At 44.0% G+C, this 24,764-nt stretch overlaps 1 long non-coding RNA gene across 1 annotated transcript in view; it reads left to right on the top strand.

Moving 5' to 3' along the window:
- The first annotated feature begins 472 nt into the window (after positions 1–472).
- LOC144334733 (uncharacterized) overlaps positions 473–24,764 on the top strand; it is a 30,786-nt gene continuing 6,494 nt past the window's right edge. Inside the window, exons 1-3 of the long non-coding RNA XR_013404896.1 lie at positions 473–609; positions 16,511–16,619; positions 18,249–18,379. This is a non-coding gene — a long non-coding RNA (uncharacterized LOC144334733). The remainder of the gene's footprint in view (positions 610–16,510; positions 16,620–18,248; positions 18,380–24,764) is intronic.

The following is a 24,764-nucleotide window of genomic DNA, read 5'->3' on the forward strand; positions in this document are numbered from 1 at the left end:
TGGAACAGTTGACTCATGGCTCTGTCTTGCATTTGGTTTGCTGCTAAGAGCCTTTAAAATTCTTAACTATTTCTGGGGGCTTTCTTAGCTCAGTAGTCACTGAGAGAAATGAGCTGAGCTAAGGAGTGCAAGGGGAAACAGGCTCCCTGAAGGGTGACCCAAAGGGTGTCACTTTCTGGGCACTGGTTTTAACTGGATTGGATGACATTTGAGGATTAAGTCAGTCTCCTGGATATCTCATTATTCATGCATTTGTTCCTTTTAGAAATAGTTATTGCATACATAGGGTTTTCAGATGATTTAAACCAAAACACCAGACTCACAATAAAAATTTATAGACAAAAATAATCAAATTCCAGTGATATGGAAAACTTATTGATGATCAGTTAAAGATGGTGGTTTCAACCTCTATGTTTATCTCTGTTCTCTCCAAACATTCCAATACAATGAAAATGGATAATTTTTTTTAAAGCCACAAACCCATAAGGACAAAGAGATTTGGAGTGGAGGAAACACCAAGGAAAAATGGGAAGATGGAAAGCTGACGGATGAGAGTGAGCTGGCCCAGCAGATCAGCGAGGCAAACACCTCAGCTGCTAGCAAGGGAAAGTGAGTCATCCATCCTATTTGCACCACAGAACCACAAAAATGCTCAGATATTGGGGCCACCAGGAATTTCTAAAATGAGGGTAAATGGGAAAACAAAGTTAGTCAAAAGGCTTTTTAAGAAGCAGTTAGGGCCGGGCGTCGTGGCTCACGCCTGTAATCCCAGCACTTTGGGAGGCCGAGGCGGATGGATCACGAGGTCAGGAGACCGAGACCATCCTGGCTAACATGGTGAAACCCCGTCTCTACCAAAAATACAAAAAAATTAGCTGGGCGTGGTGGCGGGCACCTGTAGTCCCAGCTACTCGGGAGGCTGAGGCAGGAGAATGGGGTGAACCAGGGAGGTAAAGCTTGCAGTGAGCCAAGATCACGCCATTGCACTCCAGCCTGGGCGACAGAGCAAAACTCCGTCTCAAAAAAAAAAAAAAAAAAAAAAAGAAGTTAGACTCCCAGCTTCCTCCTCAATGCCTTACAGCAGAAGACCTGCCCTTCCCCTTACTTTTGCACAAGACTGGAAATTTAGTTTCTAGAGCTGTACTGCTCAATACGGCAGCCACTAAGTACATGTGGTTTCCGAGTTCTTGAAGTCTGGCTATTCTAAATTGAAATGTGGGTTAAGTGTGAAATACACACCCGATTCTGAAGACTCGGTACAATTAAAAAGATTTTTAAAAACATGGATTATATGTTGTAGGCTGGGCTCAGTGGCTCACGCCTGTAATTGCAGCACTTTGGGAGGCTGAGGAGGGTGGATCACTTGAGCCCAGAAGTTCAAGATCAGTCTGGGCAACATAGCAAAATCCCATCTCTACAAAGAATATAAAAATTAGCCAGGTGTGGATGCACATGCCTGTAGTCCCAGCAACTTGGGAAGCTGAGGCAGGAGGATCACCTGAGCCTGGGAAGGTCCAGATTGCAGTATGCCGTGGTAACATCACTGCGCTCCAACCTGGGCAACAGGGCCAGACTCTATCTCAATAAATAAATAATAAAAACATTGGTTATATGTTGAAACAATAATATTTTTGGTCAATTGGATTAAATAAAACACATTAAAATTAATTTCTTCTGTGTATTTTTAATATTTTTTCACGTGACTGATAGAAAATCTAAAATGGCTTCTGTGGCTCCCATGTTATTTCTATTGGGCAGCACTGCTCCAGACAGTATGAACCAATGGTGACTAGGGGACAAGGGGACAGCAGAGGAGTTTCCACACTGAGAATGGGTTGGCCAAGCGAAAGCTAAGCTTAAAGAGAGAGCCCAGTCCTCTCTCTCACCCAAATCCCAGAGTGCGGGCGGCTAGTCACCTAACCCACGAGTAGGAGATGGCAATATTCACTTCAGGGGAAGCTGACCAGCCTGAGGAAAGTTCTGACGATGCAGACGCAGACACCATCGGCCTTCTGCCCGTGTCCTCCTCAGCATCCACTTCTGCACCTAAAGATGGTTTCCTGGCAATTCCTGCAGCTTTCTTCAGGTGAACACTTCTCTCAACCTGCAAACAGACCCAGCTAGAACAGGCCGAGAATTCATGGGCTTCAAGGTGGTCGAGAAGGGCATGGCTCTCTTGCTTTTCCATCAGGGAGAGAATTATGAGGGGCGTGACCTACACTGACCCCCAGAAATCCCCACAGCACTGAGCTCCAATTGTCCACCCACATTGACTTCCTTCCCTTTCCTGCTACTTCTCCACCTCCCTACCAGGGTTTTCTCAGATGACCTCTGAAATAAATTACCTAAACGGGCTCCCTCTTTCTAGGTCTGCTTTGAGAGAACCTCAGTTAAGACAAATTCTGATAGTTGGGGTTTCTCCAGGAAAATAGCCCAGCCATGTCATCCTACAGGGAGGCCACCAGTGGATAAGCCTCATCTATACACAGAGCTTTTTACATTTATTTATTTATTTACTTTTTGAGACTGAGTCTCACTCTGTCACCCAGGCTGGAGTGTAGTGGCACAATCTCGGCTTACTGAAACCTCTGCCTCCCAGGTTCAAGCGATTCTTCTGCCTCAGCCTCCCAAGTAGCTGGGACTACAGGAAGGTGCCACCATGCTCGGCTAAGTTTTTGTATTTTTAGTAGAGATGGGATTTCACTGTGTTAGCCAGGATGGTCTCAATTTCCTGACCTCGTGATTGGCCCCCCTCGGCCTCCCAAAGTGCTGGGATTATAGGCGTGAATTACAGTGCCTGGCCTATTTTTTATTATTTTATATTATTTTTGAGACAGAGTCTCACTCTGTGACCCAGGTGGGAGGGCAGTGGCGCGATCTCAGCTCATTGCAACCTCCACTTGCTGGATTCAATTGATTTTCGTGCCTCAGTCTCCCGAGTAGCTGGAATTACAGGTATGCATCACGAATTTTTGTATTTTTGGTAGAGATGGGCTTTAACCAGGTTGGCCAGGCTGGTCTCGAACTTCTGACTTCAGGTGATCCACCTGCCTCAGCCTCCTAAAGTGCTGAGCCACTGTGCCTGGCCAGAGCTTTTTATTTTTTAATCTTTATTTTTTTACACTTGATCCTAGCCAAAACGCTGAGAAGCGATTAATCTTTATTTTTTTAGCTGTATTGTATAATAATTGGTATCCAAAAAGCTGCACAGATTAATGTACACAATTTAGTGACTTTGCACATAAGTACTGTTAAAAGAAACACTGTAGACAAATTAAATTTAACAGAATTTAACTGAGCAAAGAACAATTTGAAACTCGGGTACCCCACCCCACTCATCAAACAGAATACCTTCAGAGCAACTCCAGGGCTGCTGCGTGGTTAGAGAGAATTTATGGACTGAAAAAGGAAAATGACAGACAAAAAACAGAAGTGAAGTACAGAAATGGCTGGATCGTTATAGCTCAGCGTTGGCCTTGTTTGAAGACAGTTTGCACAGTCGACTTCCTATGAGTGGCTGAAGTATAGCTATTGTTACAAGAGTAGGGTACAGTCTGTTTTCACATCTGCTTAGGTTGCAGTTGACTAAGTATGGAGAAGCCTTTAGCCTGACTTAGAAGATGTAAGGAGGCAGCTTTAGGCTAAACTTAATTTAGCAGTACTTACTGTTAATTACAGGCACTGTATTGTAGAGCAGATCTCTGGAACTTACTCACTTTTGTATCACTGTAAGTATATACCCATTGAACAACTCCCCACATTGCCCTTCCCTACCCCCTAGCAACCACCATTCTATTGTTTACCTCCATACGTTTGACTATTTTAGGTGCCTCAGATAATAGGGATCACACAATATTTGTCCTCCTATAACTGACTAATTTCATTTAATAGAATGTCTTCCTGGTCCATCCGTGTTATTACAATAGTGGGATTTTCTTCTTTGTTAAAGCTAAATAATGTTCCATTGTATATATGCACTACATTTTCTTTCTCCGTTTGTCCGCTGATGTATATTTGGATTGCTTCCATATTTAGGCTATTGTGAATAATGCTGCAGTGAACATAGGATTGCACATATCTCTTCCAGATCCTGATTTCGGTTTTTTCAGATGTATACCAGAAGCAAGATTGCTGAGTCACATGGTCGTCCTGTTTCTAATTTTTTGAGGAAACTCTATACTGTTTCCTATAGCAGCTGTACCATGTTACATTTCCAGCAACGGTGCATAATGGTTCCCATTTTCTCTACATCCTTTCAGACACTTTTTTATATTTATATATAAAATGCATTTTTATATATAAAAAAGTATATTACATATAACATATATTTAAAATATTTTAAAATATATATAATATATTATGTATATATATAAAGTATCTGAGATGATGTAGAGAAAAATACATACTATATTTTATATATATATACAATGGCCTCACACGTGTGAGGTGTTACTGCATTGTGGTCTTGATTTGCATTTCCCAGATGATTAACAATGTTGAGCATCTTTTCATATACCTGTTTGTCATTCGTATGTCTTGGAGAAATGTCTATTTAGATCTTTTGCTCATTTTTTAATCAGGTTATTTATTATTTATTTATTTTCTTGCTCCTCACTCAGAGCCTTTTAGAGTCTACTTTTAAATATGAGCAGAAAGCCCAAACAACCATTGAGGAAATCCTCTAATAATTCAGACAGTAAAGCAAAATTTTGGGTTCTTCTAAAAGTAATCATCTGTTTATGGCTGATTTTTTATGACCTGCTTGTGCATGGGAGTGATATTGTGCCCTAACAATACTAAATATGCGAAAGGATGCATGTATGTCTGTGTTTGTTTCGCTGAACAGAAAGCTAAAACACTGGACTGTCTACCTCAAAGTTAATAGTCGGCCATCCTCTGAGTACTCAGAAGGTACTCCTCACCTTGTCAGGTGCTAGAATGCAGCCAGTAAAGTCAGTCCCTGATGTCCAGGAGGTATGGTCTCAAGGAGAAGTCAGATAAGAGGAGAAATGCTTATTGTGCAGTGGGATAGAGTTTGCACAGCAGGCAGGGAGCCCAGAGTGATCCTGAAACAAACAGTTGTGGGGAGAGGCAAGGGGAAACATTTCCAGAGGGCCAGCTGGGTACACCAGAAGGAAGGACGTTCCCTGCAGAGGGAGAAGAGAAAGGGACGCATTTAGCAAACTGAAAATATCCTGCTGGGGGCGGTGGCTCACGCCTATAATCCCAACACTTTTGGAGGCCAAAGCGAGTGGATCACCTGAGGTCAGGAGTTCGAGACCAGCCTGGTCAACATGGTGAAACCCTGTCTCCACTAAAAATACAAAAGTTGGCTGGGCGTGGGGGCACATACATGTAATCCCAGCTACTTGGGAAGCGTAGGCAGGATAATCGCTTGAACCCGGGAAGCGTAGGTTGCAGTGAGTGGAGATCTTGTGCCATTGCACTCCAGCCCAGACAGCAAGAGTGAAACCCCGACTCAAAAAGAAAAGAAAAGAAAAGAAAATATCCTGAGATGGCTGCAGTGAAGGGCGTGATGGAGAAAGTGTCCAGGAATGCGGCTAGAGGGAAGTCCAGGACACCATACCAAAGAGGTAGAATGATTTTCTAAAGAAACAAGGACATCCCCAAAAGACTCAGGGTGACATCAACTGAAGAGAGCCCCTTCAATGGCTTCCACGGCCTTTATTTTATTTATTTTTTTTAATTTTTTGAGATGGAGTCTCGCCCTGTCACCCAGGCTAGAGTGCAGTGATGAGATCTTGGCCCACTGCAAGCTCCGCCTCCCGAGTTCACGCCAATCTCCTGCCTCAGCCTCCAGAGTAGCTGGGACTACAGGCGCCGGCCACCACTCCACGGTCTTAATGGCGAGATGTCTCCCTTTGTGCAATCTGCAGAGGAAATGGAAATGACCCCTGCTTCTGTATCTTTTCAAAGAGAAAACGCCTGGGAATGTGGAACCAGGTATAGGAAGGAGATGGAGCAGGTGTCTAGCAAAATTGAACTGTGCTCTTTAAGTCAGCCCTTCTCCCACACAAGCTAGGATTTTTTTTTTCCCCCTTGCGCTTCTTACCCAGCGTTTTGCGTCCCTCAACAAGGAGCTGAGCTACAGGACTTTTGATACTGGCTAGTGCTGAACTGTTTCCAAGTAGCATAATATTTTAAACCCGTTACATGGGGAAGATTTCTAGGAAGAAGCACTAATTCTAAAGGGAAAATGGCAGATTCCTCGCCAAGTGTCAGGGAAGAGATCTGGTCCCATAAAACATCACAGCGACACAGGAGATCTGGAAGGGCACCTAAAGGCAAAGGAAATGAGCCGTTTTACGTAGGTGGGAGGGGTCTGCAAGGCAGCCCTTAAAATGATCCGCAAAGAGCCTATTTGGGATTCCTGGCTTCTGCTTTGCCAAGAGGATCGTTGTTTAGGGGTTGTGCTGCCTAAAGAGGAGATCTATGTGCCAGAGCACCCAGACCTCACAGTGAGCTGATGGCAAGGTGCAGAGGCGTGCCGTGCTCTCTGGTCTTGATCATGCACTCCAAACTGAGTCACCTGAATAGAGAGCCAGGGCAGAAACACTGCATAAGCCTTTGCTCTGAAACAGGGCGCTAACAGGAGGGAACAATCGGAAGGAATAATGAAGTCATTGGCTTAAAGCAAGTCCACAACCCAAGAGAAAAAACTCATTTAGATTTCAAGGCCTGAAAAGAATCTTCTGTGGCTTGAGGCTCTGTTCTCTTGGCCCATTGGGTGGATGGCCTCACCTTCTTGGCCCACCAGGGGTCCCATCCACCCTGCATCTGTGGCTCTGGTCTCAGGCTCATTCTTCCTTCATTTCATCTTGCCTCGGTCCCTTTCAGTCTGGATTGGCAGCATTTTCACTGGTATAAAATTGTTAAAAACGTTGTCAGTCTCCCAGGTAATCCAGGGGTCTAAGCCACAAGACAAGAGAGTCCCTCCTAGATATTTGTTGGATAATTGTATCTCTATTCCTGGATTCTGCTGAGTTGGTTGATTGGATTCATAAATCATAATCTCATCCCTTTAGCAAATACTGTCCAGACATACCCTTGGCTCTAATTCCAGAGTAGGTCATTTGGATAGACTGAGAATTTTCCAAATCAAATGCTGGTTCCTTTATGCTTAGCAGTTCATTCCTTGATGTGTCTCTTTCTCTTGCATTTTACTCTGAACAGCATAGAGAAACCAGACTGTACCTTCCACACTTGGCTTGGAAATCACTTCAGCTCAATATCCAAATTAATCACTTACAAGTTCTACTTTCCACAAAGTAGTAGAAGATAATTCAGCCAAGTTTTCTGCCACTTTATAACCAGGTTTGCCTTTCCTCTAGTGTCCAATACCAATGTCCCTCACTTCCATCTGCGGCCTTACCAGGAGCACTTTTTTTTTTTTTTTTGAGATGGAGTCTCGCTCTGTCGCCCAGGCTGGAGTGCAGTGGCGGGATTTCAGCTCACTGCAAGCTCCGCCTCCCGGGTTTATGCCATTCTCCTGCCTCAGCTTCCCGATTAGCTGGGACTACAGGCACCTGCCACCACGCCTGGCTAGTGTTTTGTATTTTTTTAGTAGAGATGGGGTTTCACTGTGTTAGCTAGGATGGTCTTGATCTCCTGACCTCGTGATCTGCCTGTCTCGGCCTCCCAAAGTGCTGGGATTACAGGCTGAGCCACTGCACCTGGCCAGGAGCACTTTTAATATTCATATTTCTAGCAACATTCTGTTCATAATGATATATGTATTTTCTAACATGATAAAAGCTTTCTCTACAGCTTCCCTTGCTTCTTTCTAAAAGTTCACCAAAATGGCCTTTACCATCCATACTTCTTTCTTTCTTCTTTCTTTTAATTTTGATAGAGGCGAGTTCTCACCATCTTGCCCAAGCTGGTCTCCAAATTCTGGGCTCAAGTGATCCTCCTGCCTCAGCCTCCCAAAGTGCTGGGATTATAGGTATAAGCCACTGCACCCAGCTAACATCCATATTTCTACCACCAATCTCTTCAAAGCACTCTAGACTTTTACTATGAAGCTCCTGAAAATTCCTCTACGTCTACCCATTGTAATTGCCTATCAGGTTCTTCCTGCTGCTGCACAGGCAAAATCAATTCACCGATATCGTGGTATTGCAGTAAAGAAAGAATTTAATTGATGATAGGCTAGCCATATGGAAGATAGAGTTATTGCTCAAATCAGTCCCTCCAAAGGCTCAGAGGTTACATTTTTTCAAGGATAGTTTTGTGGGCAGAGGACTAGGGAATGGGTGCTGCTGTTTGGTTGGGGCTGCAATTATAGGGGTGTGGAAATCCATCCTCATGCTCTGAGTCTGCTTCTGGGTTGAGGGCCACAGGATCGGTTGAGTCATGAGTCTGGAAGTGGACAGTACACAAAAATCTCAAAAAACAGGCTGGGCACGGTGGCTTACACCTGTAATCCCAACACTTTGGGACGAGGCAGGCGGATCATGAAGTCAGGAGATTGAGAGCATTCTGGCTAACACAGTGAAACCCTGTCTCTACTAAAAATACAAAAAGAAGTTAGCTCTGTGTGGTGACAGGCACCTGTAGTCCCAACTACTTGGGAGGCTGAGGCAGGAGAATGGCGTGAACCTGGGCGGCAGAGCTTGCAGTGAGCCAAGTTCACGGCACTGTAGCCTGGGTGACAGGGTGAGATTCCATCTCAAAAAATTAAAAAAAAAAAAAAAAAAGAAAAGAAAAAAAACAGAAAAATCTCAAAAAACCGGTTTTAGGTTCTGCAATAGTGATGTTATCTGTAAGAACAATTGGGGAAATCACAAGTCTTGTGACCTCTGGCTACATGACTTCTGAGCAGTAAAGGGTTAGAGAAACTATCCCTACATTTTAGCAGAATTCAGACCCCTCCCATAATCCTAATCTCACTGCCTTTCATTAGTTTTCAGTCTCTGAGCAAGGATGGGACTAGTTTTAGGAAGGGACTATAATCATCCTTGCTTCCAAGTTAAACTATAAACTGTATTCCTCCCACAGTTAGCTTGGCATATGCCCAGGAATGAATGAAGACAGCCAGCCTGTGAGGCTTGAAGCAAGATGGAGTCAGCCATGCTAGACTTCTCCCACTGTCATAAAGGAGGTTTCACCATTACTCAATTCCAAAGCCACTTCCACATTTTAGGTATTTGTTACATTTCACTTCCCAGTACCAAAATCTGCATTCATTTGCTAGGGCTGCCATACAAAGTACCTCAAGCTAGATGGTTTAAAACAACAGAAATGTATTCTGTAACGGTTGTGGAGGACAGAAGTTGAAAATCAAGGTATAAGCAGAGACATGCTGTGAAAGTCTAGATCTAATTCTTCCTCGCCTCTTCCTGAATTCTGGGAATGACCCCAATCTTTGGCATTCCTCCAATATTGGCTTCTGTTGTCATGTGTTCTCCCATGCGTTCCCATGGCATTCTCTTATTTGTGTGTCTGCGTCCAAATTTCCCTCTTTTTATTAGGACACCAATCTCATAGGATTAGGGCCCATCCCAATGACCTCATTATAACTTGATTATATTGCAAAGACTCTATTTCCAAATAAGATCACATTTGTGGGTTCCGGAAATGAGGACTTCAGCATATCTTCCTGGGGTACGCAATTCCATCTGTAACCCTGGACAAATACACCTGTGTAAACACCACCAAGATAAAGAAATGGAGCCTTTCCAACATTTATCAAGCTCCATCACGCTCCCCTTCAGTCAACACTTCCTAAAGGTAGCCTTTATTCTGAACACCACGGCCTACTTCGCTATCTACAGAGCAGATTTATGCTGAAGCAACAGAAAATAAGATAAGTAATTAGAGCAGCCATATCGTCAAAGATAACCTACACTTTAATGGCTGGACTTTGAGCCTTTTCTAAGAGAGTTTCATTAAAACATTACGCTTTTTGAGTTCCAACTAAATGTCAGGCCCTGTGCCATTTATTCATGTACATTTCATTTTATTTTGTTCCATAAACACCATTTGAGGAAAGTATGCGATTTCTTTTTTTTTTTTTTTTTTTTTTTGAGACGGAGTCTCGCTCTCTCCCCCAGGCTGGAGTGCAGTGGCCGGATCTCAGCTCACTGCAAGCTCCACCTCCCGGGTTCACGCCATTCTCCTGCCTCAGCCTCCCGAGTAGCTGGGACTACAGGCGCCCGCCACCGCTCCCGGCTAATTTTTGTATTTTTTTTTTTAGTAGAGACGGGGTTTCACGTGTTAGCCAGGATGGTCTCGATCTCCTGACCTCGTGATCCACCCACCTCGGCCTCCCAAAGTGCTGGGATTACAGGCTTGAGCCACCGCGCCCGGCCTTGAAAGTATGCGATTTCTATCTAGAAAGAATAATTGTGACATAGAGTGTTTGCCTAAAACTAGCAAATCTCTAGCTAACAAACGGCTCCTGGAACCAGGCAGAGCTCTCTTGGGCCCCCTGGTTAGTGTTTGGTTTAGCAAATATTTGATGAGAGGTTATTATAGACACAGGCATAGAGAATCATGCACAAATGCCATATTTCCCTGCTCTCCAGGAACTTAATATTCTTTGGAGGAACACAGGAGGACATAATTCTAAAATAATGCAGTCATTGTAATGACGGAGGCCAGCATCAAGTTCCAGAAAGGCACAGAAGATCAATATTGGCTTACCTGGAGGCGGGGGATGGTCCAGCAAAGGATCTTAAGCTTTAAAGACAGAATAAGCAGGAGGTAGAAAAAAAAAAGAAGAAGAAAGATGAGCAGGGGCAGGGAGGCATGAAACTCAGGAGAAATCAAGCAGATGGGGACGGCAGGAGCATGAAGTAAGAGCTAGGTTTTAGCTGGGGATAAGGATCAACGGTGGAAGTCAGGCCAGAGAAGACTTTTATGTCATGGTAAAAAGAGGACCATGCATTTCTCCTGAGGTAGCACATGCATTGCTTGTGGACTGCTTTCAGTCTGCAGATGATGCTTTTATTTCGGCCCTCACAGTGTTTGAATAAAGTCTACATGCCGTTAAGCCTCTGGCTCACCCCAGGCCGCACTGCTCCCTATTGTTTAATGCTGACCAGATATGTTCAGGTATATGACCTGGATGTGTGCCATCTAGGAAGAACACTGGGTGCCACTGTAAGGTTTAGACAGGGAAGGGACATTGGCCACTCTTGATTTTTTTTTTTTTTTAATTTGTTTTAGAGACGGGGTTTCATTATGTTGCCCAGGCAAGTGATCCTCCCACCTCAGCCTCCTGAGTTATTGTGATTTCAGGCACATGCCACTGTGCCTGGATGAATCATAAAGTTCTCTAGAAACAGTTTCAGAGATGGACTTGAGAGAGTGAGACTGAGGCAGGACGATCATTTGAGAGGTTATAAAAATGGCAAGATGTGGTTGCTATCTGAGCAATAGTAATACAAGAGAGGAAAGGCCATACTTGGAAACCATTTAAGAGATAAAATCACTAGCAGAGAGTGAGTCTCTGGAGGTGAGGAGGTGGGAAATGGTTTTCTTCCCACTTGTCACAGTGGGCCATGCTTTGCAATTTCTGCATCGGTTCTAATTCAAGGACACAGTCAGGCTGGTGCACACAAGTGTGGGCCAAAGAGATATTGGAAGATGGCATAGAACCAAGTGGGAAAAGAAGAGGCCCTTGGCTCCATCTAGAAAAGAGCTTCAGCTTCTCTTGGCAAAGCTTACACTAGTGAGGAGAGTTTGATAGTCAACACCAAACCCAGCTGTAAATCATTGCAACTGATCATCTTCAGCAATTGCTGTACACAGGTAGTTATGCTGATGTTACTGGTTGGTAAAATAGTGTATTAACTCCTTTAATTTTTTTGTCATCTTTACAAATTGAGAGTTAGAAAGTATATGAAGATGTGACATCTGAAATCAGTAGCCAGTGTCCTGGTCCTGACCGTAAGTAGCAGTCACCCCACTGACCTTAAGATTAGGACCCAACCAAGACCTTTCTGAATAGGCCATGCCTGAAAAAAAAGCCTTTCTGTAGTCCTTTAATCATATGTAGCATGATTTTGGGAGACACAAGGAATGGGCCCATCTAAAATCTAGGTGATTCAATCGCGAATCTGTGAAAGCCATTATTTCAGAATTCCCACCAAAAATTCCCACCAGACTTGCCTTTTTGGCCTAAATTTTGGTTCGTTCTTAAAAAGCAAATATCTATGGGAGGGATAAACATTAAGCTTTATTGGTCACTTACACTTTTGTATGAATGAGACAGTGCTTTTCTGACTAGGTTTGATAAAGGAAGAATGCAGAATCAGATGCTTGAGTTCGTGTAAAGAAATCCCCTAAAGAAAACTGAACCAGAAATGGGGAATCTACAGATGACGACCAGAATAGGATGTAGAGCAGTGGTTAGCGAACTTTTTCTTTCTTTCTTTTTGAGACAGTCTCACTCTGTCACGCAGGTTGAAGTGCAGTGGCATGATATTGGCTCACTGCAACCTCTACCTCCCAGGTCCAACTCCCAGGTCCAAGTGATTCTCCTGCCTCAGCCTCCTGACTAGCTGGTTTATAGGTGCCTACCACCACATCTGGCTAATTTTTTTGTACTGTTAGTAGAGACAGGGTTTTGCCATGTTGGCCAGGCTGGTCTTGAACTCCTGACCTCAGGTGATCCACCTACCTCAGCCTCCCAAAGTGCTGGGATTACAGGTGTGAACCACCATGCCCAGCCCAAACTTTTGCTATAAAGGGAACGTAGGCAACATTGTATGCTTTGCAATGCTTATTGTTTCCATCGCAAATACTCAACTATATCATTATAGAGCAAAAGAATGAGCACAGCTGTTAGAATAAAACTTAATTTACAAAAGTGAGTGGTGGCAGGCAAAATACGACCCAAGGGCCACAGTCTGCCATCTCTTGTAGAGAGGGAAAAACAAACAACGAACAAAAAACAAACAAACAAAAAAAAACATGGGCCTTGGAGACAAATAGACTTGAATCCAAATCCCATCTCTAATAACTACTGGATATATGGTCTTACAAAAATTAGTTGATCTCACTAATCCTCATTTATCTCAAATGTAAAGTGGGATAGCAATACCAATCTCCAGTATAGCAATAAAGCTGAGAGAAGATCCTAAATATAAAGCCCTTAATGTTGTGCCTGACACATGTAGACACCCAACCAATATTAGTCCCTCATCTCTACTTTGACTTTTCCTTGAACTGACTTTGTTCAATGCATGTGGGTGTGAATAAATTGTTGTTGGTCATTTGATTAACTAGTAATCAAATGGCAGATCCTAGAGAAGTAGAGTATGAACCAGGATGTTTCTGGGATCCCATGTTTCTTAGAGTGATAGGATGGGATGCACTTGAGATGTTGCATGAAGTTTGGATGTCACTAAAGGGAATTGAAGATTCTCTGTATCAGGACATCTTGGTTGCAAGCAAAATAAATTGACTAATTGAAGCAAAAGTAAATGTACTGGAAGAATATGGTGCAGCTCATAAGAACCAAGAGAAGCCAGATAATTGTATTTACAGCTAATGAGGCAGCTGAAAGAGATCTCAGAAGAAGAATTTCATATCAGTCTTTTTTTTTTTTTTTTTGAGACGGAGTCTCGCTCTGTCGCCCAGGCTGGAGTGCAGTGGCGCGATCTCGGCTCACTGCAAGCTCTGCCCCCCTGGGTTCACGCCATTCTCCTGCCTCAGCCTCCCGAGAAGCTGGGACTACAGGCGCCGCCACGCCTGGCTAATTTTTTTTTTGTATTTTTAGTAGAGACGGGGTTTCACCGTGTTAGCCAGGATGGTCTCGATCTCCTGACCTCGTGATCCGCCTGCCTCGGCCTCCCAAAGTGCTGGGATTACAGGCTTGATCCACCGCGCCCGGCTCATATCAGTCTTGACCTGGCTGCTAGGAAACTAAATCTTCTATATGGAAACAGTTAGCCCAACATGCAAGACCCATGGAGAATTCAGATTGGATGAACATGGTGACAAGTCTGCCCCTTCACTGTTTTGGAGGAGAAAGATGAAGGATCTTGGGCAAGGATCTTCTAGGGGACTTCCTTAGTGCAAGAGCTGGCACCTGGATTTACAGACTGGTTGAGTGAAACTAGATTGTGGTCCCCATAGTCAGCACTTATGACAAGAGAGTTCTCAGACTCAACAAAACATATCAGGATTATTGGGATGAAAGGCCCCTTGTCCATTCCAAAGGGACTTACAGAGCATCTGCTCCATTGTCCTCACTGCCTTGAGAGGCAGGTGGGGCTCAGCACTAGGAGATGACTTTCCTAGGTTGCTCTGTAGCGAAAAAGTGGAGCTGATGGGGTCTTTGGGGAAGGGGAGAGAAAAAAAAGATGGAGATGGACAGAAGAAGGAGAGGGAAACCAGGCAAGAAGGAAGGGAAGGTGTTTCTCATGAAGGGCGGTGGTGTGGATCCACTCACTCGTGACCCAGGGCTGTGGCTTGCCTGCCAGACCTTTGGGCTCTGAGGGAATTGAGACAATCTGGGCTTTGTCAGCTCAGGGACCACCCTTCCATGTGTTCTTTGAAAATATGTGAGGCTGGACTTGGCAATAGCTTCCTCTTTGGAACAATTACTCCCATTACTGCTACTTCTTATTAAGCTCTATGTGTCCTGGGCTATCAGGCCATTGCATATATTTCCTCACTGATTCCTCTCAGAAAGCCAATGAGATAGATGATAGTATTGTCCCCATTTTATAGATGAAGATAGTGAGCATCAGAGAAGTTAAGTAACTTGTCCAAGGGCAGAAACAAAGTTTAAGCCAACACAGTTTGAGACCACTGACCACAGACAGTGGGGGACTTACAGCTTAGATCATGCTAGATTCAGGCCCTGGAGAAATGGAGGTGAGGGCAGGAGAGTTCCTCATCTCCTGTTCCAGCTCAGAACTAGTCCTATCTCTGTGCCTTCAGCTCTTTAAGCAGGACTTAGCTTTTTGAACTTAATTTTGATCTGGTTTTGGAAATGCAACTGCCTCCTGCTGAAATGGTCCCACTCTCCATCTGGTGAATTAACTTGCTTTTCATCTCCTCCTCCCTCCCTTGGCCTGTGGGTCACTGGGCTACTTGATAGCACCTTGGCCAGAGAATCAATGGCTAAGGAAGGGAAAAGAAGGAAAACTTAGCTCAACTCTTGTTACCTGAAGCGGCAGCTGAAACCAATGCCCACAAAGAGGGTTTTGTATTTCCCATGAATTTAAAATGTTTCTGTCACTCACACTACCAAATGTCCTGAGTTGGTGATCCAAAAAAGAATGCCATCATTGTGCAAACAGGGCAATTTATAAGAAAATTCTTCACAGCACACAGCTATGCAGTAAAACCTCAACCCCAAGGAGCTCATTGCTAGGCTGTTTCTTTGTTGCTCCTGCCTTGGTTGGGGGTGGAGGAGAAATGAGGGGGGAGTAGCACTCCTGAAAATCCCAAGACCTTCAGGAGGTTCAAGTCCTGCCCCCCACCCTCTTTGTGGTTCAGTTCATGCCCCCCACAGCCTCTGTGCTACTCCCTCATCCCTACCCCCTCATTTTCTTTTCTGTATGCCATTTCCCAATCCTGGTCAGGGAACATAAAAGCTTGGTCTTAAAACTCTCTATGCCAGAAAGTTACTAACAAATTATAAGCAGCTACAGTCGATATTGGCTTCCGACAGTCCTGATCATTTGGGAGAATGTTATCTGGTGGGGTTGGCAGTGAAGAGGAAAAGGAGGCCGTCCCCCATCAAAAGGGCAGCATGCATCTTTTGAAAATGTTCTCTTTTCTTTGCTTCTTTTTCCTTCTCTTTTTCCTTTCTTTTCTCTTGCTTTTTAAAATGCTCTCCCTCACAGAAGGAGGGGAGCCACTATTGTGCAAGAAAATTCTCTATTGACTTGCAACTTAGCGGTGCAGTAAAGGTTTGCTCACATGCTGAGGGGCAATTCTATTTTAGCTGAGGGGTGAATCTATTTCTGGCCTCAGGCTGAGAGAGAAACAAGAAGGAGAAAGTTCCTATTGTCATCAAACAAAATTACAACAAGTTTAGTTTAAAGATCTTAATTGGCTTTTATTTGTGATTCTAGAATCAGGCAATTCAGAATCTGCCTCATTCTATAAAGTAGAATGTTGTGGTGAGCTGGGCAGAGGAGGTTGGTTTTAAGACAGAAAGGAGCTGAGGAAAGCAGAAACAGAGAACAGGTGGATTAGTCGTTTCAAAGTTACCTTCGTTATAAAGATCAAGGCAGAGGGATTTCCTCATCATGCTCATTGAGACTGGCCTGTGTGGGGATTTGGCTATTAGCTCTTTCTCCTGATTTCTTGGAAGTACAGGTAAGCAACTTCGCTTTGGCTTGGTGGTATGGAACATTAGCATGGGTGACTCTATTTTGGTTTGGGCTGTTAGGCCTAGTGCAGGAGATCATTTCAAACCAATGGCCTCCTGTACATTTTATTTAATGCTAATTTTGACTGAATTTCTTTCCTAAGTTATTCTTCTTAAAAACCTCTTCCTTTTTTTTTTCTTTTTTTTAAGAGAGGGTTTCACTCTGTCACCCAGGCTGGAGTGTGGTTATCACAGGAAAGGAGTCCCGAGCCAGACCCCAAGAGAGGGTTTTTGGATCTTGTGCAAGAAAGAATTCACGGTGAGTCCGTAAAGTGAAAGCAAGTTTATGAGGAAAGTAAAGGAATAAAAGAATGGCTACTCCAGCCAGGTGCAGTGGATCACGCCTGTAATCCCAGCTACTTGGGAGGCTGAGGCAGGAGAGTTCCTTGAACCCGGGAGGTGGAGGTTGCAGTGAGCCGAGATAGCGCCACTGCACTCCAGCCTGGGTGACAGAGTGAGACTCCATTTCAAAAAAAAAAAAGAGAAAGAGAAAAAGAATGGCTATTCCATACAGCAGCCCTGGAGACTGCTGCTTACCTATTTTTATGGTTGTTTCCTGACGATATGCTAAACAAGGGGTGGATTATCTATGCCTCCCTTTTTAGACCATATAGGGTAACTTTCTGACGTTGCCATGGCATTTGTAAACTGTCAGGATGCTGGTGGGAGTGTAGCGGTGAGGACAATCAGAAGTCACTCTAGTGACCGTCTTGGTTTTGGTGGGATTTAGCCAGCTTCTTTGCTGCAACCTATTTTATCAGTAAGGTCTTTATGACCTGTATCTTGTGCCGACCTTCTATCTCATCCTGTGACTTAGAATGCTTTAACTCTCTGGGAATGCAGCTCATTAGGTCTCATTCTCTTTTTACCTAGCTCCTATTCAAGATGGAGTTGCTCTGGTTCACACACTTCGGACAGAGTGACACCATCATGGCTCACTGCAGCCTTAACCTCCCAGGCTCAAGTGATCCTCCCACCTCAGCCTCCTGAGTAGCTGCGACTACAGGTGTGCGCCACCACATCCAGCTAATTTTTGTATTTTTTGTAGAGACGGGGTCTCACTATGTTGCCCAAGCTGGTCTGCTAGTCTCGAACTCCTGGCCACAAGCGATCTGGCTCCCAAAGGCCAGGCGTAAGCTACCGTGCCGGGCCTATTCTTAGACACACCTGGCCCAGGCTGGAGTGCAGTGGCGCTATCTTGGCTCACTGCAAACTCCGCCTCCCGGGTTCACGCCATTCTCCTGCCTCAGCCTCCCGAGTAGCTGAGACTGTAGGCGCCCGCCACCATGCCCAGCTAACTTTTTGTATTTTTTTTTTTTTTTTAGTAGATATGAGGTTTCACCATTCACAGGATGGTCTTGATCTCCTGACCTTGTGATCCACCCGCCTCGGTCTCTGTGCTGGGATTACAGGCGTGAGCCACCGCACCCGGGCTCTTAGACACCTCTTGAATGCCAAAGTGAATTAAAATTTCAACTCCCTTTTCTCCTCCTTGATCTTCTTTTAAAGATTTTGGGGACATGTTATTAATATGTTTCTAACATTTCATCATAAAAAGTCTCAAACAGAAGTAGAAAAAAGGTTTTTTTTTTTTTTTTTATACTGCATCCTCATCCACTCTGGGTAATTTTAAAGCTAGGAAAAGCAGGGAAAGAAATGAAATTAAATAACAAATGGCGCCCGGAGCCGGGGGGGGCGGGGGGGTGCGGAACAAGATTCTCACTTTAGAATTCTCAGTAATAAAGGCATCTCAGCTACATATTGACATATAAATGAACAAGACTTTCATCTTTTGGGGGGCTCCGCCTCTGGCCCATATCCTTAAACTGGGTCTTTTTAAAAGGAAGGCTCCTATTAGATTCTCTTTGTGGTTTCTTCCTTGCCACAGGGATTCACGAATATTCAAAGTACTTGGATGGTGGAAGGCAGGTGAAACCTGAGATTCGAACACAGCCTCATACATCTGTTTTTAGAAAAGCCAGCCGGCGATGCAGCTGATAACAACCCGGGGAGCTGCAGGTAGGGCCCAGAGGAGGGAAGAGAGTGTGGGGCAGATCAGAGGAAGTTGTCCGTTGCCTCCCAGGGGGTAAAGCCAGCGTCTAGCCTGGGAGATAGAATCTTCAGTGGTCTAGACCAGCCCAGAGCTTCCTGAACTTCGACAGGCCCAAAAACACTGACCTGGGAATCTTAAGAGGCAAATTTTGATTCAACAGGTCTAGGGGTAGGGGTGGGGCTGAGGGTGGGCAGCACTGAGAACCTGCTTTTTTTTTTTTTTTTTTTTTTTTTGAGACGGAGTCTCCCTCTGTTGCCCAGGCTGGAGTGCGGTGGCCGGATCTCAGCTCGCTGCAAGCTCCGCCTCCCGGGTTTACGCCATTCTCATGCCTCGGCTTCCCTAGTAGCTGGGACTACAGGCGCCCGCCACCTCGCCCGGCTAGTTTTTTTGTATTTTTTAGTAGAGACGGGATTTCACCGTGTTAGCCAGGGTGGTCTCGATCTCCTGACCTCGTGATCCGCCCGTCTCGGCCTCCCAAAGTGCTGGGATTACAGGCTTGAGCCACCGCGCCCGGCGAGAACCTGCATTTTAATCAAGCTCCTAAGCAAAGCCAGCTCCTAAGCTGCAATCTATACATGCTCTGAACTTGGTTTAACACACTATTTTCACCTTAAAATTTTTAATGATTTTAAAATTTGAACTTGTGTTTTGTGAGTCTGATGGGGCAATCCAGCCAGCCGGAGACTAGAAGAGATGCACGCAGTGCAGTATGAACATGTGGGGCCACTGTCTTTTGCGCTCCATTTGCATATGGTACTTGAGATGCCCCCCATGAGTACAAAATTTTGGTGGGAGGTCAGCAAGTCCCAAGTGGTGTGTTATGGCTGTGACTTGACAGCCATGTTATGGCTGGGTCCCTGACAGCCTGCAGAGGCCGTGCTTGCCATTGGTACCAGAACTTGCTATGAACACAGAAAGAAGGCAGTGATGTTCTGGAAAACATGAATGACCTAGAAACCCTGTCACATCCCTCCTGGGTTCCTTCCCTCTATTAGCCAACCACGGATGCTAAAATGATGACACAGAAGAGAAGGGAAAGTTCTTTTTCCTTTCAGTCCTTCCCTATCCTTCAGGAAGTGGAAGGTACTGTGAGTAGAATGTGTGCTTATTAAGAAGTAAAACAAAAACAGTTGAGTGACTTTATTTAGTGTTTTCACTGTTCTGGTAAGAACAAAATACAGCTGTGTGTGCAAGTTACAAAATACAAGTTGTTATTTCAACAATTCCACCTTAGGAATTAAATGCTTAGATATTTGTATTTAAAACTGGCATTGCTTGATAAAAAAGAAGAATGGTAAATCCATGTTCATCATTAAAAATGTTTTTTTTTTACTTAGAATGACATTAAATGGGCTAGGCACAGTGACTCACGCCTGTAATCTCAACCTTTGTGAGGCCAAGGTGGATGGGTCACTGGAGGTCAGAAGTTTGCAAGCAGCCTGGCCACCATGGTGAAACCCTGTCTCTACTAAACATGCAAATTTTTGCAGGAGTTGGTGGCGCACCCCTGTAATCCCAGCTACTCGGGAGGCGGAGGTAGGAAAATTGTTTGAAACCAAGAGGCAGAGGCTGCAGTGAGCCAAGATCGCACCCCTGCACTCCAGCCTCGGCAACAAAAGTGAAACCCAGTCTCAAAAAAAAGAATAACATTAAATAGCAAATATAAAACACCATAACAAGTTGAGAGACTGTGGAAGAAAGAAAAAAGCTTAACATTTTTGCAAATGTAGTGGCACTTTTTCCCTGCTTTTTGAACAGGTGCCCATATTTTTATTTTGCACTGGGCCACACAGATTATGTCACCAGCCATGCTCCCGGTTGATGCTGATGCTGCCAATTCCCAGACCACACTTTTTTTTAAAAAAATTATTTTTTTATTGTTGTTGTTGTTGTTGTTTGAGATGGAGTCTAGCTTCCTTGCCCAGACTGGAGTGCAGTGGCGCAATCTCAGCTCACTGCAACTTCTGCCTGCTGAGTTCAAGCAATTATCCTGCCTCAGTCTCATGAGTAGCTGGGACTACAGGCATGTGCTATCACGCCCAGCTAATTTTTTTGTATTTTTAGTAGAGACCATGCTGGCCAGGCTAGTCTTGACTTCTTGACCTCGTGGTCTGCCCGCCTTGGCCTCCCAAAGTGCAGGGATTACAGGTGTGAGCCACCACACTCAGCTTTTATTGTATTTTTTAAATTGTCAAATAATAATTGTACATATTCATGGGATACATAGTAATGTTTTGGTACATATAATGTATGGTGATCTGATCAGGGTAATTAGCATATCCATCATCTCAAAGATTTATCATTTCTTTGTTTTGGGAACATTGAATATCCTCCTCCTAGCCATTTGAACCTATAAAATATATTACTGTTAACTATACCACCCTATAGTGGTAGAGAACACTAGAATGTATTCCTTCTGTCTAGCTGTAAGTTTTTATCCTTTAACCCAGGGGTCCCCAACTCCTGGGCGGCAGATCAATACTGGTCCATGGCCTGTTAGGAACTGGCCACACAGCAGGAGATGAGCGGTGGGTGATCGGGCATTACCGCCTGAGCTCCGCCTCCTGTCAGATCAGTGACTGCATTCGATTCCCATAGGAACTGAAACCCTGCTGTGAACTGCACATGTGAGGGATCTAGGTTGCAGGCTCCTTATGAGAATCTAATGCCTGATGATCTGAGGTGGAACAATTTCATCCCCCTCATCCAATCCCCTAACCCCACCCCATCCTGGCCATGGAGAAACTGTCTTCCACAAAACGGTCCCTGGTGCCAAAAAGGTTAGGGTCTGCTGCTTTAACAAACCTCTCCCTATCCATCCCCTCCCCCTACCCTTTGCAGTCTCTAGAATCCTCTATTCTACTTTTTACTTTTGTGGAATGAAGTTTTTTTTTAGTTTCCACATATCAGTGAGAACATGGGTGTTTAACTTTCTGTTCCTGACTTATTTCAGTTAACATCATATTCTCCAATTCCATCCATGTTGTGTTGAATGACAGGATTTCTTTTTTATTATTATTATTTTATTATTTTTTGAGATGAAGTCTTGCTCTTGTTGCCCAGGCTGGAGTGCAGTGGTGTGATCTCAGCTCACTGCAACCTCCACCTCCCAGGTTCAAGCGAGTCTCCTGCCTCAGTTTCTCAAGTAGCTGGGATTACAGGCATCTGCCACCACACTTGGCTAATTTTTTTTTTTTTTTTTTTTGAGATGGAGTCTTGCTCTGTAGCCCAGGCTACCATGCCCAGCTAATTTTTTGTATTTTTAGTAGAGACGGGTTTTTGCCATGTTGGCCAGGCTGGTCTCTAACTCCTGACCTCAGGTGATCCGCCCACCCAAGTGCCGGGATTACAGGTGTAGGTGTGAGCCACCACGCCTGGCCAGGGTTTTATTTTGTATGGCTAAACAGTATTCCATGGTGTATATACTACATTTTCTTTATCCATCCATCAGTTCTTGGACACCTAGGTTGATTCCATATCTTGGCTGTTGTGAAGAGTGCTACAATAAATATGAGAGTGCAGATATCTATCTGATATAATGATTTCCTTTCCTTTGGATAAATTCCCAGTCGTGGGATTGCTGGATCACATGATAGTCCTATTTGGTGTTTTTTGAGGGACCGCCATACTCTTCTCCATAGTAGCTATACTAGTTTGCATTCCCACCAACAGTGTGTAAGAGTTTCCTTTTCTCTGTATGCTTGCCAGCATTTTTTTTTTTTTTTTTTTTTGTCTTTTTGGTAGTAGCCATCCTAACTAGAGTGGGATCATACCTCACTATGGTTTTGATTTGCATTTCCCTGAGGATTAATGATGTTGAGCATTTAAAAATATATTTGTTGATCATTTGTATGTCTTCTTTTGAGAAGTGTCTGTTCAGATCATTCGTCCACTTTTTAATTGGATTACTTGGTTGCTTTTTTTTTCTGTTGAGATTTTTAAGTTCCTTATATATTCTGGCTATTAATCCCCTGTCAGATGAGTAGTTTGCAAATATTTTCTCCCATTCTATAGGCTGCACAAACCACATTAAAAAAAAGTGGGAGTCTTTAGCCAGGGTTTCAAGCCAAATGGACCTGGATTCAACTGCAGATTGTACTGCCTGCTATTTTTTTTGTAATCTTATGTAATTTGATGTATCAACACTGTTTTTCACTCAGAGGAGTGGAGGAGTCAGGGCAGTGTAGCTCCTCCTGGCCCCACTCAAGCTGTTCACCTGCCCTAGCTCCTGGTTGATGGTCCTAGAAAAGCAGCCTTTAGTTCCTATTGAGTGGGGCAGGCTTAGAGAGCAAACAGAGACTAGAGCCTGGGAAGATTAACTGGTGCTTTTAATAGTCCATTCAATAAAGGAATATGTACAAGAAAGGCAAAGTATTATCTTTCTGGCTTATCAGTAATAATAATTGTCTAGCTTGGCATGTGACATTTTTGCTCACATACTTTAATCTCTTTATCTATCCAATGTGGATGATAATTCCTCCCAGGCAGAAATTCACAAGACACTCTATTGTTTAAATTTTTCTTCCCCTCTGCAGATCTGAGGCGAATGAGGGCTACATCTCTCCTCTATTGTTGGTAGTTTACCTTTTGGTCCCTCTGCCCAGATATAAGGTCTTTGAGAAATGGAATATGTCATACCTCTATCCCAAACCCACCCCTGCATACCCAACTCCACCCCATAATCGATATTATTATTATGCTGATGTTTTATATTGGATGAATACAAATTCTCTGCTTCAGCCAAGCAAAGGAAAGATTCAGACCGGGCACGGTGGCTCATGCCTGTAATCCCAGCACTTTGGGAGGCCAAGGTGCGTGGATCACCTGAAGTCAGGAGTTTGAGACCAGCCTGGCCAACATGGTGAGACCCTGTCTCTACTAAAAGTATGAGGATTAGCCAGGTGTGGTGACGGACTCCTGCAATCCCAGCTGCTCAGGAGGCTGAGGCAGGAGAAAAGCTTGAACCCAGGAGGTAGAGGTTGCAGTGAGTTGAGACAGTACAGCCTGGGTGACAGAATGAGACTCGTTCTCAAAATAATAATGATAATAATAATAATTTAAAAGTGCCATTGTTAAGATAGTGTACATTCCCTGCAGATTCCTGTTATTGTCTACTATTAATATTGTTTTTCCTTCTCCTCTAGTCTATCCAAATCAAACAAATCCTTCAAGAATTAGCTACATAAATTTTGTGGGGCTTCCAGGGGGTCTGATTCTAGCTCTGGCTCTGTTTCCCCATCAGTGTGTTACCAGAATCTACTTATAAATGCCTGCAGCATTTTCAGTCTTTCACGCTATCAACAGTGAAGGAGAACATCTGCATGTCCGAATCCCCAATAAGCTGCATCTTTGGTCTGATTGGCTGACCCCTGAACCAATCCTAGTCGCTAAAGTCATGTTAGAGGTTGATTAGTCTAGATTTGAGATTACCTAAACTAAGTACTCTGATGAGAAGAAAGCGATTCTGTTGATCCATTTGGAACATCTTCTTGCTGAAAGTGGGTTAATCCCAACCTAACAAACCACGATGGGCAAGGTGGTGGTAGAACAGCAATCAGTAGACAGGCTAGATATTTTCTTGACTTCTTATGACTGCTCTGATAGATCTGTTGTCTCTGTTAATAGACATTTCTTCTTTTAGGATTAGCCAGGCCCTTTGAGATAATAGCTTAGATTTCATTTTATATAAATATAAGGAAATGAGGCCGCATGGGGAACAAGGAAGAAGCTTGCTCAAGATCACGTATCTTGTTAGTGGCAGAACTAGGACTTGACTAGACAACTCGGTCTAGCCCTTAACCATACACTGTCCTGCCACTGAGGGATGTTGTACTTACATATTTTCTCTCCTTCTAAATACTAAGTTTCCAGGGGCCAAAAACAATGTATTCTGTCTGCACCGTGGTATTTTGCTTAGAACAATAGTGAAAGCTTAGTTTAGGATTATAAACATATTAAGCAGGCTCAATAATATTAGTGGAATGAATAAAAACTGTTTATCACCAAAGTGCCAAGCAAAAGTCACACAAGTTAAACAATTATTATTATTATTATTATTTGTATTATTATTATTATTTTTGAGACGGAGTTTCACTCTTGTTGCCTAAGCTGGAGTGCAATGGCACGATCTCGGCTCACCGCAACCTCCACCTCCCGGGTTCAAGCAATTCTCCTGCCTCAGCCTCCCAAGTAGCTGGGATTACAGGCATGCGCCACCAAGCATGGCTACTTTTGTATTCTTAGTAGAGATGGGGTTTCTCCATGTTTGTCAGGCTGGTCTCGAACTCCCAACCTCAGGTGACCCACCCACCTTGGCCTCCCAAAGTGCTGGGATTACAGGCGTGAGTCACC

The sequence above is a fragment of the Macaca mulatta genome, chromosome 15 (assembly GCF_049350105.2).
Source record: "Macaca mulatta isolate MMU2019108-1 chromosome 15, T2T-MMU8v2.0, whole genome shotgun sequence".
Classification (NCBI taxonomy): domain Eukaryota; kingdom Metazoa; phylum Chordata; class Mammalia; order Primates; family Cercopithecidae; genus Macaca; species Macaca mulatta.